Below are 10,768 nucleotides of genomic sequence, written 5' to 3' on the forward strand. Positions count from 1 at the left end.
CATCCAGATTTCCCACATCGTGGCTTGGGCCCAAGTGCCTGAGTCATCTTCTACTGCCTTCCCAGGCACATTAACAGTAAGTTAGTTTGGAATAGGGCAGCTGGGACTTGAACTGGCATCTGATACCAAATACCTGCAACACCACAACTCAGGCTTCCACAAAAATGAGAAAGCTTGGAGCCAGTGAGGGGGCATTGCATGCTAATTCTCTACCTGCAATGCTGGCATCTCATACGGGCACCAGTTTTAGAGTCATGGCTGCTCCACTTGCCATCCAGCTCCCTGTTTAAGTCCCCAAAAGCAAAACTAGACAAAACAAATCATTTTAAACTTAAGAAAAAAGAAGAAGAAAATAAAGTGAGAGTGAGATTTTAGAAATTGCATCAGGCTGCTCAGATAGAAGATGCTGAGTTTGGTTTCAAACGGAAATCTGTGTGACTCCGAAACTCACAACCCCTCTTCCTCGGCTGCTTCCCCATGGACTGAAATGAACATAGGAAAACAAGCACTGCCACGTGGACGATGGGCAATGCTGGGGTCCTGTTTGGATCTCCCTAACAGCGGCTGTGTTGGTGACCATTCTTTTCTGAAACTGTGAACTGGAAGCCACGATGTGATCAGATGTCCTCATCCTCAAGGCAAACATCTCAGCAAGGGCTCCCTTGTCCTGCGCTCTGAGCATGCCTCTGCTACGCACTGACCCTGCGGACGCTTCTTAATATTCCCCAGCCTCACCTTCCTCAGCCATGAAGTAGGTATAACAGCAGGACCTAACTCTGAAGGCTAGAATTAAGAAAATTAAATTAGCTCGTGTGTACAAATCCCTAATTCAGAACTCGGTCCTAGTCAATGTCTAATTAACAGTACCTATTATCCTATAGTGCTAATGTTATCATTACGTAGAGAACTAATCTGTTTCCAACTCAGGTGTCTTTGTCTTGAGTTCTTTTCTGCCCTGCATGACCCTCTTCCCTATTCCTCGTGATAGAAAAGCTGTTTGGAGCTTATTTCTGCCTGGGATTAGGTGGGCAGAAAACGAAATTGAACCAATCGGGCTATAAAAATTCCTCTTCGCCTAGATGGCTTTGTGCCAGGCTTACTGGCAGTCACATGTAACAAGCCAAGGAGAGACAAAGTGTACAAGTGCCTTCAGAGAATGTCACTGCCATGATCGGTCTCTGGCCTGGAGTTAGGACTCTCCTTCTCTAGGGCAGGACAAGTGATCCAGAGGCCCTGGAGAGGACAAGCCCAGACCTTCTTGTGTTCATCAGCCTGGCTTCTCCACCAGGAAAATGAGGACAGAACCAGGGACACTGGGTGTGTCCCTTGCATGGAGCGTGGAAGGCCTGGTTAGAATGTGACTATCGGTAGCCAGAGAGCAGAGAGGAGTTCCCAGGCGCCAAAGACAATGGACAAGGGAAGATCATCAGAGCGAGGTCAAGGTGGGGAAAGAGCCCAGGCTGTCAGGGAGAGAGAAAGCAGAATGCCAAGGTCTGGAGGGTGGTATGGGTGGTTGCAGCATGAAGGACGAATACAAAGCTGGAAGAGTGGACGACTGGCTGGATGGCAGAGAACCAAGGGGGTAGGACTCATCTCTCAGGATCATCTATCATGTGGGGTTTATAATGTTTATCCTGAAGGAAATGGAACTTTGAAGCTTTCTGTTTATGCACTTGTTTACTTGCTTACTTGAGAGAGACAGAGAGCACTCTCAAGCACTGGTTCACGCCTCCCAGCACCGACACCAGCTGGGCCAAGGCAAGCTGAAGCCAGGAGGCAGGAACTCCATCTGAGTTTTCCATAGGCACTGCAGGAACTCGGCTACCCTAGCCATCAGCACTGCCTCCCAGGATCTGTATTAGCAGGATGCTGGAGTCAGTAGTCAGAGATGGATTTCAAAACCAAGCACTCTGAGTAGGAACAGGGGAGTCTTAACCATCATCCTAATTATTAGGTCCAACACCTGCTCAGGAAATGGAACATTTTAAGCAGAAAAGAGACATAATCAGATGTGCATTTTTAAACTGTTCATTTAAATATTCTTGAGTACCTAAAACAGATTGTGCAAGGTACTAAGAAGGATGTTATGGAAAAATTAATGACCTTGATTAAGCATTCAATTTAGCAGGGGGATAAGAGCAGCAACCATATAAATGTATTATGTGGAATACATATTTCCTGAAGAAAGCTCTGTAAATGGAATCCAAGGGACTCAAAGGCAGAGATAATGTTTCTAAGTAAGAGGCCTGGAAACTTCCAGAACAAGGTAGAATTTTAACACAGGGTTATAGTTGCACAAAGATAACACATCCTAGTGTTACAGTATGGACTTGTAGAGTGTAAACACTGCCAAGTGACAGCTGAACACTAAGACCATCCCTAACACCTGCAAGAGAGTTGGAGACCTTGGGCAAACTATACTACCAAATAATTTATTAGAATTATTTCTAGATCAAGACAAACATCAAAGGAGAAATAAACTTTGGACGTGAAAGATGGGAAAGGGGACTTTTAAAAAGATTTATTTTTACTTTTTTATTGAAAAGTCAGATAGTACAGAAAGGAGAATTCAGACAGAGAGGAAGATCTTCCATCCCATGATTCACTCCCCAAGCAACCACAACAGCCAGAACTATGCCAATCCGAATCAGGAGACGGTAACCTCCTCCAAGTCTCCCACACGGGTGCAGGGTCCCAAGGCTTTGGGCAGTCCTTGACTGCTTTCCCAGGCCACAAGCAGGGAGCTGGATGGCAAGCGGGGCCTCTGGGATTAGAACCGGCATCCATATGTGATCCCAGCGCATGCAAGGAAAGAACTTTAGCTGCTAGGCTACCACATTGGGCCTGGGAAAGGGGATTTAAAAGATGAGAAACATGGGAGCTGGTGTGGTGGTGTATCATACTAAATTTCAACCTGCAATACTGGCATCCTATAAGGATACTGGTTTGAGTTCCTACTAGTTCACTTTTGATGCAGCTCCTGACTGTGGCCTGGGAAAGCAGCAGAAGATGGGTCATGGCCCCTGCACCCTTGTGGGAGACCTGGGAGAAACTCAGCCTCCCAACTTGGGATCAGCTCAGTTCTAGCTGTTGTGTCCAGTTGCGAAGTAAATCAACTAATGAAGACCTCTATTTCCTTCTCTCTCTGTAACTCCACCGTTCCTGTAAAAATAAATAAGTCTTTAAAGAGAGAAAGAGAAACAGCAAGGAAAAAAATACCACTAAAGACTCAGAGGGCTCAAAGTAGTTGAGCAAAGCAGCCTCATCTGGCTGGGACACTGTACTAAGAACATTGGAACAAATAAAAGAGCATTAGCACTTTGAATTTTTACAGGCTGTGAATCCAGCACACACCGATTCATTCACAATCTTCACAACAAACCAGCAAAAAAAAAAAAAAGTGCCATTTCCTTCATTTTTACACGAGCTCTGAATACCGGAGCTGGTGTAGCGCAAGGCTGTCAGTGACAGAGAGCATTTAAACCAGAGCCCTCTGCTTCCAGAGCGCACACTCCACCATGACCTGAGGGCACTGCCTCCTCCTGAGCGCCCCAAAGCACACAGGCTTGCTGTCACCAGGGACTGCTGGAGAGTCCTACCCCAGCTGAGACTAGTAATTCTTTTTTTTTTTTTCAAATTAATGATTCTTACAAAGATATTCCAGAAATGCTGTGAGCAGAGACTTTCAGCGTAAGCATAAGATCTTCCAGTGGCGACAGTGTAAGGAGCTCTCCCTGCATTCCAACGTGTGAGATGGCAGAGGATTCTGCGACACCAGCCACATGACTTGATATTCACACCTCTGCTTTACCTTGGAGTAGTAGCAAATTAAAGCGAAATCAGCCATCCACACTGAATGATTTCACTTCACGCCTGCAGGTTGGCTGCAGTAAATGCCAAAAAAGGAAGCAGAGAGGGGAAAAAACAGCATTCAAAGAAGGCACATAAATTACCCCCAAATCCCGGACCCTGTTCTTCCAGCATCTCTTTCTCGTTAATTCTTTTTAGCTCTTGGTTCAAATAAATAGAGTGCTGGCAAGAATTTAGAAAAACAAAAAGTATGACTTCTTTCCAAAAAGAACCATTCATGATAAATGTGACATGTGTATTTGCAGAGTAAATTCTGCCAGGAAAACAAACCAAGCAACCAGCATGTCTTTGAAAATGGATATTGACATTTGCGAGAGAATTGACATTTGCCACATTTAAAAATAGACACTCTAATAGAAAGAGCATCTGCCCACTGAAAATCAGAATTAACACACACCCTGCCACAGACCGAGAACTCTGACCAGTCACCAGGTTACTGGGTTACTCAATAATACCCTAATTTTAGGGCTGTGCAGCCATGACCATCAGGCTAACTTCAAAGGCTCAGTTTTAACACGTAATATAAGGACATTCAAGTCCACCTCCAGAATAACTAAAAAGAACACAGGACACAGGTTTTTTTTTCTTTTTCTAAAGTCTTATTTATTTTTATTGCAAAGTCAGACATACAGAGAGGGGGAGGAACAGGGAGAAAGAGCTTCTATCCATTGATTGACTCCCCAAGCGGTGGCAACAGCAGGAGCTGAGCCAATCTGAAGCCAAAAGCCAGAGCTTCTTCCAGGTCTCCCACACGGGTGTAAGGTCACAAGGCTTTGGGCCATCCTCAACTGCTTTCCCAGGCCACATAGAGAGATGGAAGGGAAGCAGGGCTGCTGGGGTTAGAACCGACCCATATGGGATCCTGGCACGTTCAAGACAAGGACTTTAGCCCCTAGGCCACCATACCAGGTCCAGAACAGATGTTTTGTGGCACAGTAATAATGCAGCTTAAAAAAATTATATATATATATATATATATATATATATATATATATAAAGGCAGATATACAGAGAGGGAGAGAAAGAGCTTCTATTCACTGATTCACTCCACAATGATCAGAGCTGAGCTAATCCGAAGCCAGGAGCCAGAAGCTTCTTCCAGCTCTCCTACATGGGTGCAGGATCCCAAGGCTTTGGGCCATCCTCTACTGCTTTCCCAAGCCACAAGCAGAGAGCTGGGAAGGAAGTGGAATAGCCAGGATACAAACTGGTGCCCTTATGAAATTCTGGTGCATTCAAGGCAATGATTTAGCCACTGAGGCACTGTGCTGGGCCCAGTGACAGAGCTTTACTCAGCAGCTGGGGTGATGCCTGAATCCATTCTCATGACAGCAGAGCCTTGGACTGTTCACATGAAGGCCCCCGCATGTCCTGCTGAACATGTGGTTTATGAGCAGCCCTTAAATCTGATCCTCTTGCTTTCTCCCCTGGGGGGCGCTGTTCTTAAAAACGTAGCTGAGTGGCAGAGTTGGCCTCTGGCTGATGAGAGCTCCAGAACATAACCTACCTAGGGATGTCAGATGCACTTGCTCAGGTTTTTGAGTCACGAGTTAGTGATGCAGAAAATGAAACAGGGGAGGCGAATTCTTTCCGAGAGTGTCAGCAAAGGCAGCAGTATCCAGTTTCCAAGGGCAGCATGCCGATGGGGCCAGCAGGGGTGTCCAGTGCCCACTTCTGGCACAGCCGCAAGCTTGGGCTTGCACACACTACCGTGTGGCGGCCCCAATGGCCTAGCCCCAGTCGGGCCCCTCCAAGATTCTGGCCCTGGTTTGACTTTGCTATCTTCTTTGTTTTCGCCCTTTTTCAGGATCTGGGTCTTTGGCTTCCTGGTCATCTGTGAGCTAGCCAGAATCCTTTGTGTCAGTTGATTTTTTGCTTCAGCTGCCCAGAGGCAGTAATTGTTCTTTACCACTAAGAGCTCTGATTGCTGTAATAATCCAGCCCTGTTGGTTTGTAGATGGGATTAAGAATGAGAGGACAAGAACACACAGCTGATTGGCAGCAAACCCACACCAAGAAAGCAGTTCTCTGGCTCATGGTTTTGTGTGTTTACTGACTTATCGTGTACCCTCATGGGGACAGACAGTGCCACAGCCACCGTGCTATGCTTTGTCCCCTAAAGAGCCCTTTAGTTCTCTCCCGCCCAAAGATTATCACTGCGATGACCTACATACCTACTTGCCCATACCTTCCCTGACTCATCCCTAAAGCGGTAATCTACCAGGCCTCAGTCACTTGCCCTCTAGGCCCTTTTGGATTCCAGCATCTCTTTAGGCTTGCTTCCTTCCAAAATCTATTTGTTGAGGACCTACTAAGCAATTGGCACTACATTAACTAAGCTAAGTATCCCATAGTGAGGAAAACAGATATGGGTTGCAACAAACATCACAGTATAGAGGGGAAGTCAGATGGAAGATCAGACAGTCAGATAAAGAAAAACACGGGCAGGCATGGCAGACAGTAAGGGAGGGGCTTTATCTAGAACTCAAGAAAGGCTCCCTGCAGCCAGGGTGTTTGAGCAAGAAGGGGGAGGAGAGCTTCTCACAAAGGCAATGGCATTCCTAAGATCTTGAGCAAGAACAGCACAGAAGCAGAACAGCTGAAAGGAGGCTGGCAAGGTCAAACGAGAACTGGATCTGAAGTGAGGGGCCGAGGGGGCCTTGGGGAGCAGAAAGAAGAAGCGTTCTTCCTTGTGCTATATTTTGAAATCATCACTGCAGTCATGCTGTGGAGAACTGGGGAAGAGACAGCTGTGTGTGTGTGTGTGTGTGTGTGTGCAAACCAACTGGGAGAGTTTAAGAGAGATAAATGATGGTAGCTCAGACTTAAGAGGATAGCATGGGGAAAAAGAGAAATGTAATCAGACAGAGGGATACTTGGATAAAACAAACAGGACTTGATGTATGAAAAGACTGGGAAGAAACTGTTACAAATGAAGCTGTGAGCGAGCTGCAATGGTTCAGTTGGCTGATCCTCCCCTTGCAAAGCACTGGGGTCCCATGTGGATGCCAATTTATGTTCCGGCTGCTCCACTGCCCATCCAGTTCCCTGCTTGTGGCCTGGGAGAGCAGAAGAGGACAGCTCAGAGCCTTGGGACCCTGCACCCACATGGAAGACCTGAAAGAGACTCCTGGCTCCTGGTTTCAAATCGGCTCAGCTCCAGCCATTGTGGCCATTTGTGCAGTAGACTGGCAGGTGAAACTGTCTGTAGATCTGCCTTTCCAATAAAAATAAATAAGTCTTAAAATAAAAAAAAATAATAAGCAGCAGAATAAGCTACACTTCAGGGTAGATGATGTATGCATTGCAGAGCAGCCGATTTTGACATGGGACACCATGAGTTTTATTTTAAATAAGTTGAGTTGTGCTCACTTTGGCAGCACATATACTAAAATTAGAATGATACAGAGAAGATTAGCATGGCCCCTGGGCAAGGATAAATAGTTGGGGATGCCTTTTAGATGTTCCAGTGGATGTGCCTATGTATATTAATCTGAGTCTTAGACAAGAAGTCTGGGCTAAGGACATGCATTTTTCTTTGTTGTATAATTGATCACCTAAGCCATGAGTGGGGATGAGTTCACTTGGAGAGAGGGAATGAACAGACAAGACAAAGAAGAAAAAGTCTTTTAGAAATCACATTTAGAGCCCGGCGTGGTGGCGCACTGGTTAAGGTCCTCGCCTTGCACGCCCAGGATCCCATATGGGCGCCGGTTCTAGTTCCGGCAGCCCTGCTTCCCTTCCAGCTCCCTGCCTGTGGCCTGGGAAGGCAGTCGAGGACGGCCCAAAGCTTTGGGACCCTGCACCCGTGTGGGAGACCCAGAAGAGGCTCCTGGCTTCGGATCGGCATAGCATCGGCCGTTGCGCTCACTTGGGGAGTGAATCATCGGATGGAAGATCTTCCTCTCTGTCTCTCCTCTCTGTATATCCGCCTTTCCAATAAAAAATAATAATAATAAATCTTTTTTAAAATTAATTAATTAATTAAATAAATAAATAAAAATAAATCTTTAAAAAAAAAAAGAAATCACATTTAAAGAGTTTATAAAATGTGGCCAGTGTTGTGGTATAATAAGTTAAGCCACTGCCCATGATGCCAGCCAGCATCTCATATGGACACTAACTGATGTCCCAGATGCTCTACTTCTAATCCAGCTCCCTGTTTATGTAACTGGGAAGGCAGCAGATGATGAACCAAGTGTTGGGACATGCCACTCATGTGCAAGACCGACATGAAATTCCTGGCTCCTAGCTTCTTCATGGGTCTGGCCCAGCCACTATGGCCATCTGGAGGGTGAACCAGCATATGAAAGATGTCTCTTTCTCTCTTTCTGTTCCTCCGCCTGCCAACCCAGCACTAGGTCTTTCAAATAAATAAGTCTTTTTTAAAAATGTCATACAGAAGAGGTGTATTAGGGCTACACAGACTCAGAAGCAATAGGCTATACAATAGGCTATAAAGGGACATTTATTAGGAGCATTGCCTCACATGAATACAGGAGCTGGAAAATTGTGCAATAGGGCTTGTGTAGGCTGGAGACCCTGGGATGACTATACTGTGGCTCAATTTACATCTGAAAGCCTCAGAACCAGGAAAGTCAAGGCCACAATCTCTAGTTGAGACCCAAAACATTAAGCATCTAGTGAGAGAGCTGCCTATGTAGGTTATGGAGTCCAAAGGTTGGCAAGCATGGAGTTTTAGTGTCCAGGACAGGGGTCCAGAAAGTCCCAGCTCACAGAATGAGACAAATGATCCATCTTTATTTATTCTTTGAAGGTAAGTCTTTTCCACTTAGCTCTCTCAGATCCACATGATAATCTCTGCAGCAAACACTCTCAAGGACACACCTAATGCCTTTCTGGGTTTTGGGGTTTCCCTTAATCTAGTCAAGTTGACACCTAAAGTTGGCCATCGCAAGAGAGTCCAGCAAACACTCATGAGGAGGAAACACTAAAGGAGGAGAAAAAAACAGGAGAATTATGTCACAAAAGCCACAGGCAACAAATGTTTTGAAGAGGAACTGGTGTCTGTTACATCAAATATTACTAAAAGCTGAGTAAGCTGAGGATTGAAAAGTTGCCAGTTTTTCCAGCAACATGAAGCTATTGTCAACCTCAGTGACAGTCATTTTGATTACGTAATGGAAATATGAACCAAGATGGATAAAGTAAGCTGGGAAATGAAAGTAGAGGAGAAAACGCCTCTTAACAATTCCTTGGAGATGTTTTTCTGTGCAAGAAAAAGGGGGATGTGAGTATTGGATGGGTGGGGTTCAGAAAGAATTATTTATGGTATACAAACCTATACACCCTTAAATGCTGAAAAGAAACACATACATAGAAAGAAAAAGTTGCCTATTTTCTATAATACTTACCTGATAACTATTAGCAGGCAAGTTTAAGACTATCTTCCTCAGAGGCATCATCTTTTATATAGGTATTTGATTATTTAATCCAAATAATAGAGGCAGGCACTGTGCACAACAGACTGAAACCACCACTTGGGATGCCTCCATCTCATACCAGAGAGTAGCTTCAAGTTCCAACTACTTTGCTTTCAATCCAGCTCCTTGCTAATACTCCTGGGACCGCAGCAGAAGATGACCAAGTATTTGAGGTCCTGCTACCCTACCTGGGAGATCAGGATGGGGTTCTTGGCTCTTGGTTTCAGTCTGGCCCAGCCCTGTCTGTTGTAGCCCAGTCTGTTGGCAAACAAACCAGTGTAGAGAGAACTGTTGATTTCATTCCCTGTCTCTCTCATCTTCGCTCCCTCTGTCAATCTGCCTTTCAAGTAAATAAATAAATAAATAATTTTTTTAGAAATCATCCAAGCAATAAATGATGTGTGACTTTCTTTTTTCATCTTTTAATGTTTATTTACTTTTGTATTTGAAAAGCAGATTTACAGAGAGAGAAACAAAGATGGAGAGAGAGCTCTTCCATCTGCTGGTCCACTCCCCAAATGGCCGCAACAGCTGGAACTGAAACAATGCAAAGTCAGAAGCCTGGAGCTTCCTTGGGGCCTCCCACATGGATGCAGGGGCCCAAGGACCTCTACTGCTTTCTCAGGTGCAACAGCAGGAAGCAGATTGGAAGTGGAGCAACCAAGATTCCAATCAGCTCCCAAATGGGATACCAGCACCACAAGTGGAAGCCCAACTTATTACACCACTGTGCTGCTCCCAGTGAATAACGTAGGACTTTCTATCATTGTTACAGTATTCCAAGTAAAATTAGCTACTCTATCATTTGTGTACCTGATTCATGTTTATGAATGTAAATGCAATGATGTACTATGATCTTTCATGTTTTTGCCCCTCATCATATGTTCTTTAATGGTAAACACACACACACGTTTTGCTCATATTTATGACCCTTGGAACAAGTACAGACCGTAACAGTGCAATGGCATTGCACAAAGGTTGATGTACCCAAATTGAGCTATACGGTGGCTCTTCCCAACACACAGCACTTTCCTGACTCATTTATTAAATGGACAAATACCCAACAAGAACAAGGGAAGAGACCCCTGAAAGAGAACACTGGAGTTTGGAAGACACTATTCATCTCTCATCAAATCTCACCATGTGGTGGCAAAGTAACCCCTGTCTAGAGTGGTGCAACTTTTGGTCACCAACCAGTGCAAGTAAAATGTGTGTGTCTGGTTCTGCCAGAAACATTCAGCTAAGTCAGCCCTTCTCGGTCAAGCCAACTTCTCAAAGAACCAAGACCCCTTACATCAAACTTGGTCTGAATTGCCTGCAAATTGGACCAGCATTCTAATAGCAACAGGCCAGAAATTATCCCAGACTTGGGCACCTGTTTCAACTCTGCCTACCTGCTGGCCGAGAAAGCAGATTTAAGTGTGATCTCTTTTTCCTCTTATTTGTCACCGAGT

General features: G+C 45.1%; 1 non-coding gene across 1 annotated transcript; it reads left to right on the top strand.

Moving 5' to 3' along the window:
* The first annotated feature begins 7,234 nt into the window (after window positions 1-7,234).
* On the top strand, window positions 7,235-7,337 carry LOC121155397. The gene has a single exon (XR_005883658.1). It is a non-coding gene; the product is annotated as a U6 spliceosomal RNA (small nuclear RNA).
* Window positions 7,338-10,768: the final 3,431 nt, after the last annotated feature.

Source organism: Ochotona curzoniae, unplaced genomic scaffold (assembly GCF_017591425.1).
Source record: "Ochotona curzoniae isolate NIBS_2020 unplaced genomic scaffold, NIBS_Ocur_1.0 contig_291, whole genome shotgun sequence".
NCBI classification, from domain to species: Eukaryota; Metazoa; Chordata; class Mammalia; order Lagomorpha; family Ochotonidae; genus Ochotona; species Ochotona curzoniae.